This window comes from Papaver somniferum, chromosome 6 (genome assembly GCF_003573695.1).
Source record: "Papaver somniferum cultivar HN1 chromosome 6, ASM357369v1, whole genome shotgun sequence".
Classification (NCBI taxonomy): domain Eukaryota; kingdom Viridiplantae; phylum Streptophyta; class Magnoliopsida; order Ranunculales; family Papaveraceae; genus Papaver; species Papaver somniferum.
The window spans coordinates 24,952,159-24,966,076 of NC_039363.1; the positions used below are offsets into that span (position 1 = coordinate 24,952,159).

At 39.7% G+C, this 13,918-nt stretch overlaps 2 long non-coding RNA genes across 2 annotated transcripts; both read left to right on the top strand.

The window, feature by feature from the left end:
- The first annotated feature begins 7,419 nt into the window (after nucleotides 1–7,419).
- LOC113287187 lies at nucleotides 7,420–11,611 on the top strand. Its single transcript, XR_003329809.1, has 3 exons — nucleotides 7,420–10,406; nucleotides 10,838–10,878; nucleotides 10,974–11,611. It is a non-coding gene; the product is annotated as an uncharacterized LOC113287187 (long non-coding RNA).
- A 579-nt stretch (nucleotides 11,612–12,190) lies between these two features.
- Nucleotides 12,191–13,355, top strand: LOC113287186. The gene is made up of 3 exons (XR_003329808.1): nucleotides 12,191–12,256; nucleotides 12,390–12,728; nucleotides 12,925–13,355. It is a non-coding gene; the product is annotated as an uncharacterized LOC113287186 (long non-coding RNA).
- Nucleotides 13,356–13,918: the final 563 nt, after the last annotated feature.

Genomic DNA, 13,918 nt, shown 5'->3' on the forward strand with positions numbered 1-13,918 from the left:
ATTATTATTTGGTCACACTACCAATAATCCATCGATTGAGCGATACTTGCTCAATTGCTTGAATATAGATCCAACTATCAATATTCAGTAATTCACTGAATGAGAAATACTTGCTCAATTGCTCGAATATTGATCCAACTATCAATATTCAGTAATTCACTGAACGAGCAATACTCGCTCAAATGCTCAAATATTATCCAGCTATCAATATTCAATAATTTATCGAATGAGCAATACTTGCTCAGGCGCTCGATTCATATACTAATATCCAGTAATTTATCGATCATTTGATGGAGAAATATTTGCTCAGACTATCAGCATCACTTATTCAGAGAACCACGTCCCAAGAGACATGTTCAATTCATGAGTCATAGAGCATTCGACTATTATGCTCCACTAAACAAAACTTAGAACAATCGTCTAATCAAATCAAACGACTGACTAGTCAAATCCACGTTCATGAGACAATCAATCACGTCACATGGGGGATATTCATTAGGGTTTTGGTCTGGCGGTCTACAACACGTGTGTGCATCCACTATAAGAAATGTGAGTAAGTCGTGAAAGCAGTTGAGGGAGTTAGCAAAGTAGTGGGTGGACAATTAACAAACCCTCTCACGTACGAGGAACTGGTGAAACCACGATTTTCCACTTTCCCACTCTTTCACTCGATAAACCGTCACACTTACTGGAGATCAATGTGTTTACACTTTCCGACAGTATAAATAAGTCTCTGAGTCCATGCTTGAAGGGTAGTACGAAAAACACACAGAAAATCCACGAGGTATTAAACAGACAATCCGTCGTCTAAACAAGAATCATCATGTGACCAACACTCTTTCAATCACTCAAACTTATTCAGCAAAAACCCATAATACACTCACAGATTACCATTGACCTCACACAATTCTCAGCTTCCCTCCTACAGATCAACCCTCTTCCCTCTTTGTGACCGAATTGACTCTAGAACGACCATTGACTTGGTTTAGGCCGGAATCCTACAGATTGATCTCTCGAACTTAAAAGCACTCCCGTGCAGTGTATCTGTTTGAGGTTAGGCATTTTGCTCGGTTGAGGAGCCTTCGATCGCTCGATCGTTTCTTCATTCCCTAAAAAACCAGCGAACTGTTTTTCCCCATCTATAGATTTGCGACCACAGTGGGAGATTAATCTCTCGGTTGCAATCTCAATTTTCACAAAGATGTCTGGTCTTAGGTTTGGGTTAGTCACAAATCCCAATGGAAATTACGCTAGCACTAGCAACAACACCAATGATGGTATCCCGGAAACCATCCCTGCTTCCAATGATGGTGGTGATATCACTCCTCATCAAACCAACATCTATGGTCATCCCTTGTTCGGACGCTATCCTGAGGAAGTCAGAGAAAATCCACCCACCATAGTGGATCTCATGAAGGTGCAAGAGACTCTTGCCAAAAATCAAACTGACATGGGTGCAATACAGAAGGAGCTGTGCAACTACCTCAAAACTCTCACTGACAAGGTGACAGAGAAGACTCGGGAGAAAGGGAAAGCCAAATAGATTATCGACCCTGAGGTTGATCCAGTTCACACGGTCGATGATGATGAAGTCCAAAAAGTTGCAGATAAACCACCAACAAAGGAGCCTGCCGGTTTCATCACTCGTGAGGACCTGGAACGTTTCATGGAGGATCGAGGGAAAGGCAATGCATCATATGTCCATCGTCATCAACCTCCATACCCGGCTGCTATACAAAGAACTCCTCCCAAAAGGCTACACTTCTCCAACATTCACGTTGTACAATGGGATGGGGAACACTCGAGAACATGTCTCTCGATTCTTGGAAGCACTAAGCGAGCATGAGCACAGCCATGTTGTCCGCTTGAAAGAATTCTCAAAATCTCTGAGAGGCCGAGCATACACATGGTACAACAACATTGCACCAGGAAGCGTTGCTAGCTGGGGAGAAATGGTTAACGCCTTTTACAGGAAATACTTCTTTGTCTCAGAGAAGATTACCCTTTCTGACTTAGAGAGAATGACTCAGAAAAGCACTGAACACCCGAACGAATATGTGAAGAGGTTCAGAATTCAAGCCTTGGATTGCCATGATCCTAATGTTACTGAACAACAATTGGTATACTTGTGCATCAACAGGATGATCCCTATCTACAGATCCTTGCTGGAAAATCTACGGTTTCAAACTTTCTCAGAACTCCATGAAGAAGCCAAACGATCAGCAACTACTGCTCCATCCCTGCTAGAAAGGACAAAGACTGTCAAAAGTGAGGAGTCGCGAGACACTCGAGTCAACACCAGGCATCTGATCAATAAACAATACAATTTCCAACCCTCCACGAATGTTGCTGAAGGAAGTAAGAGGAAGGCTGAGGCACAACAACATAAGAGTTCCCCTCTATCATCCCATCCTACAAAAGCACCAAGGATGGACAACCAGGCTAGAAATCCACCACCGGCTCAATATCAGCAGGACGACCAAGAGGATCCAGACTTCCCTTTCCTATTAAGGAAGTGATCGATTTATTGGAAGTCTGGATTCAAGATGATGTTATCAAACTACCTCCCGTCAGGAGAGACCCAATAGAGGAAGAAATGGAAAATCTACGCTACTGTCGTTTCCACAGATATGTCAGCCATCTAACCAGCGATTGCAGGACTTTGAAGCGCATATTATAAGAAAACGTTGACTCAGGGGAACTAGGGACTGAAGGAGTACACAGAAATCCTCTTCCAATCAGAAAATCACGCTCCCTGAACCGCCTGTCAAAGAAGCAGTTCAATCCCTAATTGAACATGTCTGCGAATTGCTATACATGTCAAAGGCTCAAAGAGGTGATTTATTTGGGGCGTTGAATCACATCGTGTCCGGGAAACGTCTAACAATTCAGGAGACACTCCCTGAGCCTCCAGCAGCTAACAAGGAAATGTATGACTGGGGACTTCTCACCACAGTTCATCTCAAGGGAAATGAATTTAAGCGAGCATTGGTCGATGTTGGCACTGCTGTCAATATCATCCCTCTGACTCTCAGAGTTGTAGGCATTACTCGACAAGAAGCCACTCATGCCCCTGTTTCAGTCAGAGATCATGAAGGAGTCCTCAGGGACACCTATGGTTTCATCGTCCTCAAGATAAAAACTGGTGGAACCTGGAAAGAAACCAAATTTCACATAATCAGAGAAGATCTAGGGTATGGTATGATCCTGGGACGAACGTGGATTCATGCTGAAAAGGTAACTTCAACATCTTCAATTGCACACTTCTCTGTTGAAGAAAGCTCTAACTCAGAGGAAAGATCCAACTCAGAAGAAATGGAGGATACTCCACCATCCGAGCATCTAGAGAAATTCCAAGCCCTGATAGGACTTACACAAAAACTTGAAAAAAGCGCACATGAATTCGTCAGAAGATTTCGCACTCAGTAAAGTCTTATTCCCCCTCATGTGTCCATATTATCAACTTTCAAATATGCTACTTTTGTCCGGGGACTCAATTTTACTCATGACCAATCTATCACCAAATACTATGAGTGGATAGTCTCGCCTCAGCAGTATTACACTAAATGGTTGGATATGGAGCCTCTTCAAACTGAGCACCCCACTGAAAGGTTTATCGCTGAAGACATGGCTCAGTTCAATAAGTGATACCCGACATACTCTCCCTTGTGTGAGTGTCCACATGTGCCGCAGAATTGGAAAGCTCCATCAACATGGAATCCCACCGTACGAGGAATTCCGAATCAGCAGAGAATATTCAGGGCACGACCAACCAAACCTATCAAGTTTCACGAAGGGGATTTAGTTCTCAAGGAAAATAAGTGTAATCTCCATTGTACAAGAAGTTCTAACTGGGAAGGACCTTTTATGATTGCTAAGTCAGCACTTGGAGCATACTACAAATTGGATGATATAAAGGGAAAAACAAGCGTGCCAGTGATTCACGAAAATTGGTTAAAGGCTTTCGACGCATGAAGTATTCAACATTCCAAGGCGTTTTGGGTTCAAGGCATGAATTCTCAAAGAACCTAACATTTACATTTTAGGATTTTCTTTCACATGTATTTTCAATTTCTCCAGCCAATTGACTATTTTCGTGTGCAGCATAGGAAAATCAAGGTTCTACAGCCAATTGAGTGTTTTTAGCAGCCTCCGGAGGATAATGAAATAAAAATCTGTTGTGATGGTGCGGCGCGAGGTAATCTAGGTGTTGCGGGTGCTGGTGTGGTGGCAAGAGATTCAAACTGTGCATTCCTAGGTGCAATTTCTATTGGCCTTGGAATTACTACTAACTACTTGGCTGAACTTTATGGTATTCTAGTAGGTATGGAGTGGGCTGTGAGATGGGGTTTTCGACAAATTTGCATCAGGTCTGACTCCTTTGGTGCTATTGAGGATTTTAAGAATGATAATTTACCTTGGTTTGCTAGACAGAGGTGGGCGGCAGTGAGTAGACATTATGATACTATAAGGTTTGTTCATACTTATAGGGAGGCGAATTTTTCTGTTGATGCTATGGACAAAAGAGGATATTCTCTTAGTAATGAGATAGGTTTACATTATGATGGAAGACCTAATTTTTTAATTTCAGTTGAAATCCAAATGTTACTTATTATAGATTTAAGTAGTTTTCAAATTTTTGGGGTTGTTGTGACCTCTTTTCTTGAAAACACTTCTTTGTAAATTTGTTATCTATTAATACAAATTTTTGACTTATCAAAAAAAAAAAATCAATTTCTCCAGGAGTTTGCAATTCTTGCATTTAGTATTTGAATTCAGCAATTTATCAAAGTTCTTTATTTTAAGAAAAATCTCTATCAAATCCAAGAAGAAAATCCTCAATCACCCACTAATCCAAAACCAATCAAAAATTCAAAACCAAAGTAAAACCTCACATCTCTTAGAAGTTCAAGGTTCAAGAGATTATGGAAAATAAACTAAAGGAAACCGGCAAAGTAAGATTTATGCTTCTGTGCATTCTCTAAGACTTGCAAGGCCGCCTTCTCCAACTCCATCTTCTCAGTAACTCAACAATCTTGGCCCTTTGCTCCACCACAGCATCACTGGTGAAAGGTATATCGTTCTTTACTGTATCCTCGATGGTGTCAATCTTTTCACGGAGCCACTTCAAGTTGAAACCAAGTTCTTCAGATTTCTTCAAGTTGTACTCCCAATCAAAGAGTACATCTTGAGTAACAGTACTTTTGGCCTAGGTTCGTATATCATCTATGACACGGAAGATATTTCTTACTTGTATCGTCAACAAGTAACGGAGCTTGGGGTCTCTTTCGGCGGCAATGTGACCATACATATTCCACAACGTCTCATACATATCAGCATACCCTATGGGAACGCTGAATCCACCAACTAATGTATGGTATGGGAGTGGCTCGCCAAATGAAGATTCTCAAATAATCCCTGCATTAGGATATTCGTGCAATATCAAGTGATTCTCAATCATTGGAGCAACTTCAACAATCATAGCAGCAGTTTCCTCAATAGCCGGAGGAGCTTCTTCCACTCTTGGCTCGGTTTCTTCCATCTCTGAGACAACCACAATTGGAGTATCGGTCGCTTCGACGGTTTCAACAATGAGAGTTTCATGGATTTGAGGTGCAGAGCTGGTTGTCTCATCATTAATAATCCCAAGGTTGCTTGAATCATCATTCTGGGACTCATTATGCTCAATTCCATCTAATATAAAAAAGATAAAAATTAGAGTTTCCAAGCGTGGAATTGAAGAAGCAATCATAAAATTCAACATGTAAGTGAACCAACATCATCTAAATTCTTTACTATGCATCCAAGACATGAACAAATAATGTGGAAGTCATTAAACACGTTTTGCAACAAGTTCGTCTGAGAAGATTTTACACTACCCTGTATAAGACGATGAACTGGGAGCAATTGGTGAGGAATATAAGGTTGGGTCATATACCATTCTCTTTGTATGGATGTTCTATACAACATATCAAACTTTCATAATAATCGGATGAACGAGAAGAGAGATGTGGCCAAAACATTACACTACACGTATTCTGAAAAAGTTCTGGAAGTCTCTTGGAAGTTTAGTGTTTCACCTATTTCAGGCCCTAAACATGCTCAAAACTCAAAACACTTCTTTGAAAAAACTTGGAAATGTCCTGGACATGAAAAAACATGGGTAGACGGCGAAAATCCGACATCGGACGAAGATTTTACAGCGTTTTTACTGAAAGACTGAAGTCTGAAATTTTCTGGTGACGTATTCCGACAAAGTTTCTCATATACTAGCATGGATTCTCATTAATTCATGCATAAGTCAACAATTTCATACTTCTACTAAGGAAACACAGTAAGAATACTTAATTGGTGAGTCTCTAAGTCATTTGAAGGTTCAACAATGTTGAAATCACCGTTAGTGGCATTACTACCTCCATTCGGTTGTGGATTTCGAGGATTTCCGTCTCTCCATTCCCCAAAGAAGGATGTGATTCATCAACATGTTGCTTATCCGCGGTGATTTCCTCCTGCAAACATTAAAAAAAATTATTATTAATTCATTCAAGGAGATACTATGATCGTCTGCATGAAAAGAGGGTACTTACATCAACTTCTTCATCTGCGCTGGATCCCTCAATTGCTCGCCCATGAACAAATTGAAGACCGTCAATAATTAAGGGAGCAAAATTCTGAAATTTAACAAATGTTTGTTGTGATCCTAATTACACGGGTGGTAAAAGATGTCACAGGAAAAGTGCTAACAACTCACCATAGAAGCGGCTGGGGACTACACACTATTCGACACCATCCTATAATTCTTGCTCTGAGGTTCTCCGCCTCGAATACTCTCTTCAATTTCAGTAAAGTTTGTATCAACCCGGGCTCTCACCGCACGAGCATCATGTGGTAAAATTAATAGAGTAGTCAAGAGACTATCAATATACCACTATGAGAATTACAAGAAGAATTCTTACCTGTGAACATCCTGGAAGTGCTTTTCGTTTATCGCCACTGGAAAGATGCTTCAACCTTGGTCGTTCAGAAACTATCTCATTGATAGGTGTTATAAACAAATTGATATTTATCTATTGTTTATGCTTTCTTTGCGAGTCTTCACATAAATTATGTATCTTATGTTTACTTTTGAGTTATTTAGGTGCGTTGGAGTCATTTGGAGCGAAATTAAGAGAAATCACTCACAAAAGGCCATTCACTTGCGAGCTATGGTTGGAGCGGGCTAAGGTGCGCGAGAAGGAGGAATTAGGCTGTCGGTTCTCCAAAACCGACAAGCCACACATGGGTTTGGTGACTATTATTATGGTGGCCTGTGTTAATCCGTAGGGTGCCTATATTAATTCTGGTTCCTACCTAGCCCCAGGGCTACAAGGTTTACCAATCATTCCCTTTATCATTATCTTCTCAAAATCAAGACAGAGAGAGAATGATGGCTGCGGCTGCTGTGAGAATAAACCTTAGAGATTCAGGGGAAGAAAATGGAAGAGACTGAATGGATTTTAACCAGTTCCAAGGCTGAGAAGACCAAGTATCTGTTGTCGTTCAGTGGGGGTTTGTGTGATGAATTTCTGAGCTGAGAAGAACACTGGACTGTTGCAGACAGGGAAATAGAGATCTGAGAAGAGTTCTGGTTCAATTGAGAGGTTAGGATTTGCAGAGAAGACCTCTCTGAAGCTAGTGATGAACACTGTAAGTGGATGGTATGGAAGAAGGAATTCGAAGACATGAAGCAGATTCGTATTGGATGGTTGAGATATTCAAGGTTTAAAAGTTTGACAAACCTGGGAAACTTGGGTTTCAGTCGGATTTGAATTTGCCAGAGATTGAGATGGTGTAGCTGCTGGTGATGAGATACGATGGTGGAATCAGAGATGAAACTGAACTAATGTTGAACTGGTATTGAATGGAAGATTCAAGAGATGGGGTTTGTCTTAAATTTGCTGTTGATTACAGGGAATGGAGAGTTATGATGTTCTTGGGGTGTATGATTTAAGGGTTAGAGAAATTCATGAAGTTTCTGTGTTTGAGCTCTGATTTAGAATGGTGAGAAATTGGCCTGAAATTGCAGTCTTGTATGGCTTTGAAGACTAGAAGAATGCAGGTGCAAGTACAATTGCAGTTAGGAGATGGAATTGGCAGTGGCAGCTGATACACTGAGCAGGGAAGTGTTGCAGCTGCAATGGAGGAACTCAGTGAGAAATTAGAGAGTGACAGTGAATGGATTGAACTGGTCCTGTAATTGAATGAGAACTGGTGATGTGTGTTGCAGGGAAGTGAGAAGTGGTGGTTGCTTGAACTGATTGAAGCCCCAGATGGAATTTGTACTAACGCCTAGAAGTGATGCTGCTGATGTCAATGCAGCTGTAGGAAGTGAACTGTTGCAGGTGCAAGTAGTTCTGGCAGGGATAGAGCTGAAGATAATGAGAAGTGTTGCAGTAATGGAGAAGCTGGTATGGTGGTTTTATTGCTGCAGCTGAAGGAAGGAATTGGTTGTTTGGCCGTAACAGCATTGGATGCACTAGGGTTGTAAAGAATGGGAGTTGGTTGGCAGTGGAAGCAAGCTGGTGGTGGAGGATTAGAAGACTACCTAATATTGTAGAGGAGACTACTGCAGTTGATAAACTTGGTATGCTGAAGCATGGAGGTCCTAGAATGGTTTTAAGAAGCTAATAGAAAATAGAACTGAAGTTGTCTAATTGAATTGCTGGCAAGTAAAGAAGGGGCTTTGGTTGGAATCTGCGAATGATTTTGTGGTGGAAGTTTGCTTGAGAACTGAAGCTACAGGGATTGTAAATGGGAGTTAAAGTGCAGTAATGGATTGCAGGTTGGCTTGAGCTGTGAACTGGTTGGCATTGCAGCTGTTGGAAATGGGAGTTAGTGTTTTGCCGAGACAGGGAATATCATAGAGTGGAGTTGTGGCTGCTATTGAGGCAACTGAGAAGAAGAGACAGTGCAGGTTAGGAGTTGAACTGGACTGAAATGGCAAAGGTTCTGGTGGAGTTGCTGGTGCAGAATGGATGTGACATTACTGAATTGAGTCCACTGACTCGGTCTACTTGACCCTAGTTGACTCAGTTGACTACCCGAGTTAACACGTTTTGCCGGTGACCGGGTGGACTTTTCCGGTCGCTTCACCAGTTTTCCGGTGACCTCTTTTGGGACATATTTTCACTTGGGTACTTTTCACATATGGGCTTGTTGGACCACTTGGACTTTGGACTTTGAAGACCTAGTTTTGGAAAGAGGAAAAGTGATGAGTGCAAAATATTGCATATTTCTACACCTTTTTATTGGCAATTAACTGATCTTTTGTGCTTTAAAATCATATATTATCTCAGATTCTGTATTTTCATTGTTTTCAAGAATAATTATTTTTACTAATTAATTTTGTGCTTTTAGGTATAAATAAAGCCTGGATGAACTGAGAAGCCAAAAGAGCAGGAAATTGGTGGCCAGAGGCGTAAAGGTTATGAGGAGTGTAGAAGAAGTATCGTGCAAAAATCTGCTTGCACACATTCGAAAACCGTCCGCAAGAACCACACTAGCATTGGGCCTGGAAGAAGTGAAAGAACCCTAACCCAAAGCCTGACCCGTTTTCAAACCCGGATCATCAAATCTGATGCCCCCGTTTAACACCCTACAACTATTCAAGATCAAGAGCATCTCCACTTGTTGCATCAAAGTTTGATTCCAATGCTTCACATTCTAGCGCCCTCTATTTCCTCCCCTACTCGAACAGAAACCAAACCTATCTCCATTTCCTCTTCAATTTCACAGAACCAGCACCACCGACCCTCTCCTCCATCAAATTCATCTCCCCGACAATCTCTGCTCACAGCCACCAACACAGTTAAACTCTTAATCTCTATCTCTCTCAATCTTTTCTTTTTCTTTATCAAGAACAGTAACCCTAGGAGCTAGGATTGAGAGAGATAAGACTAGGAACTTGTTTGTTTGCAGCTGACTCGGTGTCTGGGTCTGAGTCAACCCCTGACTCGCATCGAGTCAGCAGTCAGATCGTTTGTTTTCCACTTATTGTAACCCCTGACTCGTGAGCTGACTCACTATCAACCTCTGACTCGGACCCTATGGACTCAGGGACAGAGATACCCCTGAATCACTCGCTCCAACTCCTGACTCGTACGAATTTTCGAAAATACCCTTGTTGGGCATATAACTCGTTTCATTTCCTTTCTCTCTTTTTTTCTCTCATTTCTTCCATCCATCGAGACCATCGATGGAAAATGATGAAAAACCCGATCTGATGTCTCATTCATCCCCTTCTCAACAAATCTAATCATCTCTTTCATCGGTATCAACTAATCTCTCCATTGTTTCAACTCATCATCTCGTTTTAAAAGGGTCATCAACGTCAGGAAATAAAGAAGAGGGATTAAAGGTTTCAGAAGGTATAATAATTTTGTTTCATCTTGTTTCTTTTAGATCCATGGGTTTCCTGTTATGATGGATTATATCTGGGTCTATTTTGTTTTGGGGTTAAACATTTGTGGATGTTTTGGGGTTAAACATTTGTGAATCCATTGTTCTGTATGTGTCAAGCTATTAAGAGATTATTCTGCTTTTGGGGTTAAACATTTGTAGATGTTTTTACAAGGTGAGAAGAAAAAACCCCTTTACTTTTCAAATCTAGGATTTTAATAATTTCTGTTTATTTTCGATGATTTTTTAATTTTTTTTGGAGATTTCTTTCTCTGCGTGGTATTGAAATTGCTGATTTCTACTTCTGATCCATGCAATTATTGATTTCTTTAAAACAGTGAGTTTTGTGTAGCATTTATAAACCCTAATTCACCTTCTACTTTTCTGATCTTTTTCACAGCAATTAAGATCTAGGATACCACCACTGCTGCTCAATTTCAGGTGATTCAATGTCCCCAGTTATTCTTTTGTTGAAGATTTAGATAGTTTCGAGACTTTTTTATTGATTTTTTACATTTCAATGGTCTGTGTTGCAGGTGGATTCTTAGTTTGCAGGACAATTTGGAAATTCTTGGTAACTTGTCATTTGGAAATTACTTCAAAACTCAATCTAGAGAATCTTAGATTGTTGAGATTCGTAGTTCCATCCGCAGATTGGTAACATGAAGTTAAAATTAAGAATCTCACTTCATTGTGCCTGTGATATCATGTTTGGAAGGAAGGAATTGTTTCCGTTAATTGTGCCGATTAGCTCGATTATGCCAATAATAATTTGTAAATTGGGATTATGTTGAAGTTAGAAGCAACTTAGGATCCATTTTATAGGCACACGTTGAATGTTTAGCTTTTAATTTTAAGAACTGCCAATTGAAATCATACAGTGCTTTGTAGAAGCCCATGGGGTTTATCGAGTACTTGTGCAATAGCATAGTGGATTAAATATTTTTATTTGTATATGTGGTAATGGTTGAAATGGTGTTTGCAATAGAATTTTTGGGTGTAATAGTATTAGTGTGGACTAAGCAAAGTCTAAGGTCTGATTGTAATGGAAACAAGATAGGGATATATGTCAGATTTTGGCAACTAAAGTCGAATCATTAATGGTGTATATAATGGAAACAAGATATGGATATTGTCTGACTTTGGCAACTAAAGTCGAATCATAAATGGTATATATGGGGTTGGTCCTGCTACATGTTCCAAAGCGTATGTCGCTGAAACTGGTGGTTTAAGTTTTCCTCTTGTTAATTTTGTATGAGATCAGTTCATATCTTCCTTAGTGTATGTAGACCTGGTATACTTATTTAGATGATATTTCAGTGATATTAGTTAGATTTATAAGTGGTGTACTTATTGGTATACAGGACACTCTTCCTTGCTAGTATATGTCAATACATTAGGGAGTAGTCGTCTTCCATGCTTTTTGTCATTCTTTGAATACCTTAGTACCTCCCTCATATTTGTATCTTGCATAATCACATTGTTTATCTCGTCTGGTAGCATTACTGTTTTGATATCGGTATGAGTTTTCATTGGGTATGAGTTTTCACATTGTTTATAATTCTCCACATCATAGCTTTAACTAATTATCTTTAGCTTGACTCTGACATCAACAACGGACATTTTTAATTCTGTTAGTTGACATATTGATTTATGGTTTAGCTTTAACTAATTATCTTTAATAATGTTAATTACTGAGTTAGTGTTTATTGTTTATAAATAAATGTTGTTTGGCTGCATTGCAGGGATAGTTCGCATACAACCTTATACATTAGCTCAGTATGCAGACATTTGTTGCCATCACTGGATCCTAAAGCAGGTATTTTCTGCTCGGCCTTTCTCCCGTTACATATAAAATAACAATGTACATACTATGTTTACTTTCTCAGTAGCTAGCACACTCTCATCTGTTTCAAATTACCCACGTCTTGTATTGTTTTACTTTATGCTAGTTCTCTATGGAGAAAAAAGAAGATGAAAAAGCAAATAAGATAACTTTTAGGAGCGTTCCAGAATTTAGAGGGTTATTTATTGACCAATGTTTGGCACAAGCTACTGAGCATGGGTTTTATGGAACTTCTTTGAAGCAAACTTCGTGGGGAAATTTGTGCAAATTCTTTTGTGAGAAGTATGACTACACTATCACCCAAAAGAAATTGAGAAACCACTGGGATTACTTGCGCACCCAATATGTCACTTGGTCTCGTCTCTTAGCAAGAACCGGGCATGGGTACAACGCGGAGACGAACACTTTTGATTGGAGCGAAGAACAATGGTCTGAATTAGACAAGGTAAGAGACTGTTTCAGTTTTGTAAGTCCCTCTACTTAGATATCTTCTGTATTCAGAAAATTTTATTTAAGCTCAATAAGGTTCAGGCACAATGTGCCTTGATAATATCATTCTTTGAAGCTCAATAAGGTTCATGCCAAGCTTGTTTGATCACCAATAATGAACCAATAGTGATTTTACTTTCTAATTGATGCAGACAATCAAAAACGCCAGTCAATTCAAGAATAAGGGACTGGAAGATGCAGAGAAGTTGCAGAATTTAGTGAGTCATGAGTTGAAGTTTTAGGTTGTTAGACTAGTAGTGAACAAGTTGTTTGAAATGTGCACAAGGGCATTTTCTGTCCAAAAAAATCCACTCAGCTGAGTCAGATCTGACTCACAAAACAAACATATTTTCTGACTCAGACCTTAGTGAGTCAGATCCAGATGAGTCAGGTGATTTCACTCAGATCCAGACGACTCAGATGAGTCAGCTGCAAACAAACACCACCTAGGATTTTGTTCAACAACTGGAAAATCAGTCCTGCAGAGTTGAATTGAAGATAAGAACTGACAGAAAACGCGTTTTGGTGAGTTGGGTCCCTCTTAATTATCGAATTGAAGAAGAATAGGGAGAATTTTGTGTGTAAATAGGGGTTAATGCTTTGTAATTGAACATCCAGTTTTAGCTGAATCAACTCTTTAGTTAATATCATTGTGTTTTAATCATCTTCATCATGTTCTAATCCCATTCGCTAGGGTTTAGATGAAACCCTTAATTGTATGGTAGGTTAGTCAATTTCCTGTTTTTGTTCTTGTTGTGCTTCATTGCTTTAGGAATGATAGTTAGCTAATGAATCAAATTAGCCTGTGATTAGTTGTACTGTAAGAAGACAACTAATACTAGGGGTGGGTTAGTGAAATTAGTTGATAAGTTATCCATTTGAGACCTTCAAGGAAGGGACAAGAACATAACTTGAGTTTGTATTGCCTTAGTATAGGATTAGGAGGTGGATTCAATCATCCTAGTGCTCCTCAGTCAACTGTTTACAATCTTTCCACTGCATCTTTACTTTATAATCTGTTTACTACTTGTTCACCACCCAAATCTTGTCGTATCGACATACAAGAAACACCCCCTTTGTGTTATTGTTACTTGAATCAGTTGTAGTAAGACTTTAGGATCAAATTTACACCCACCTTGTCCCTGA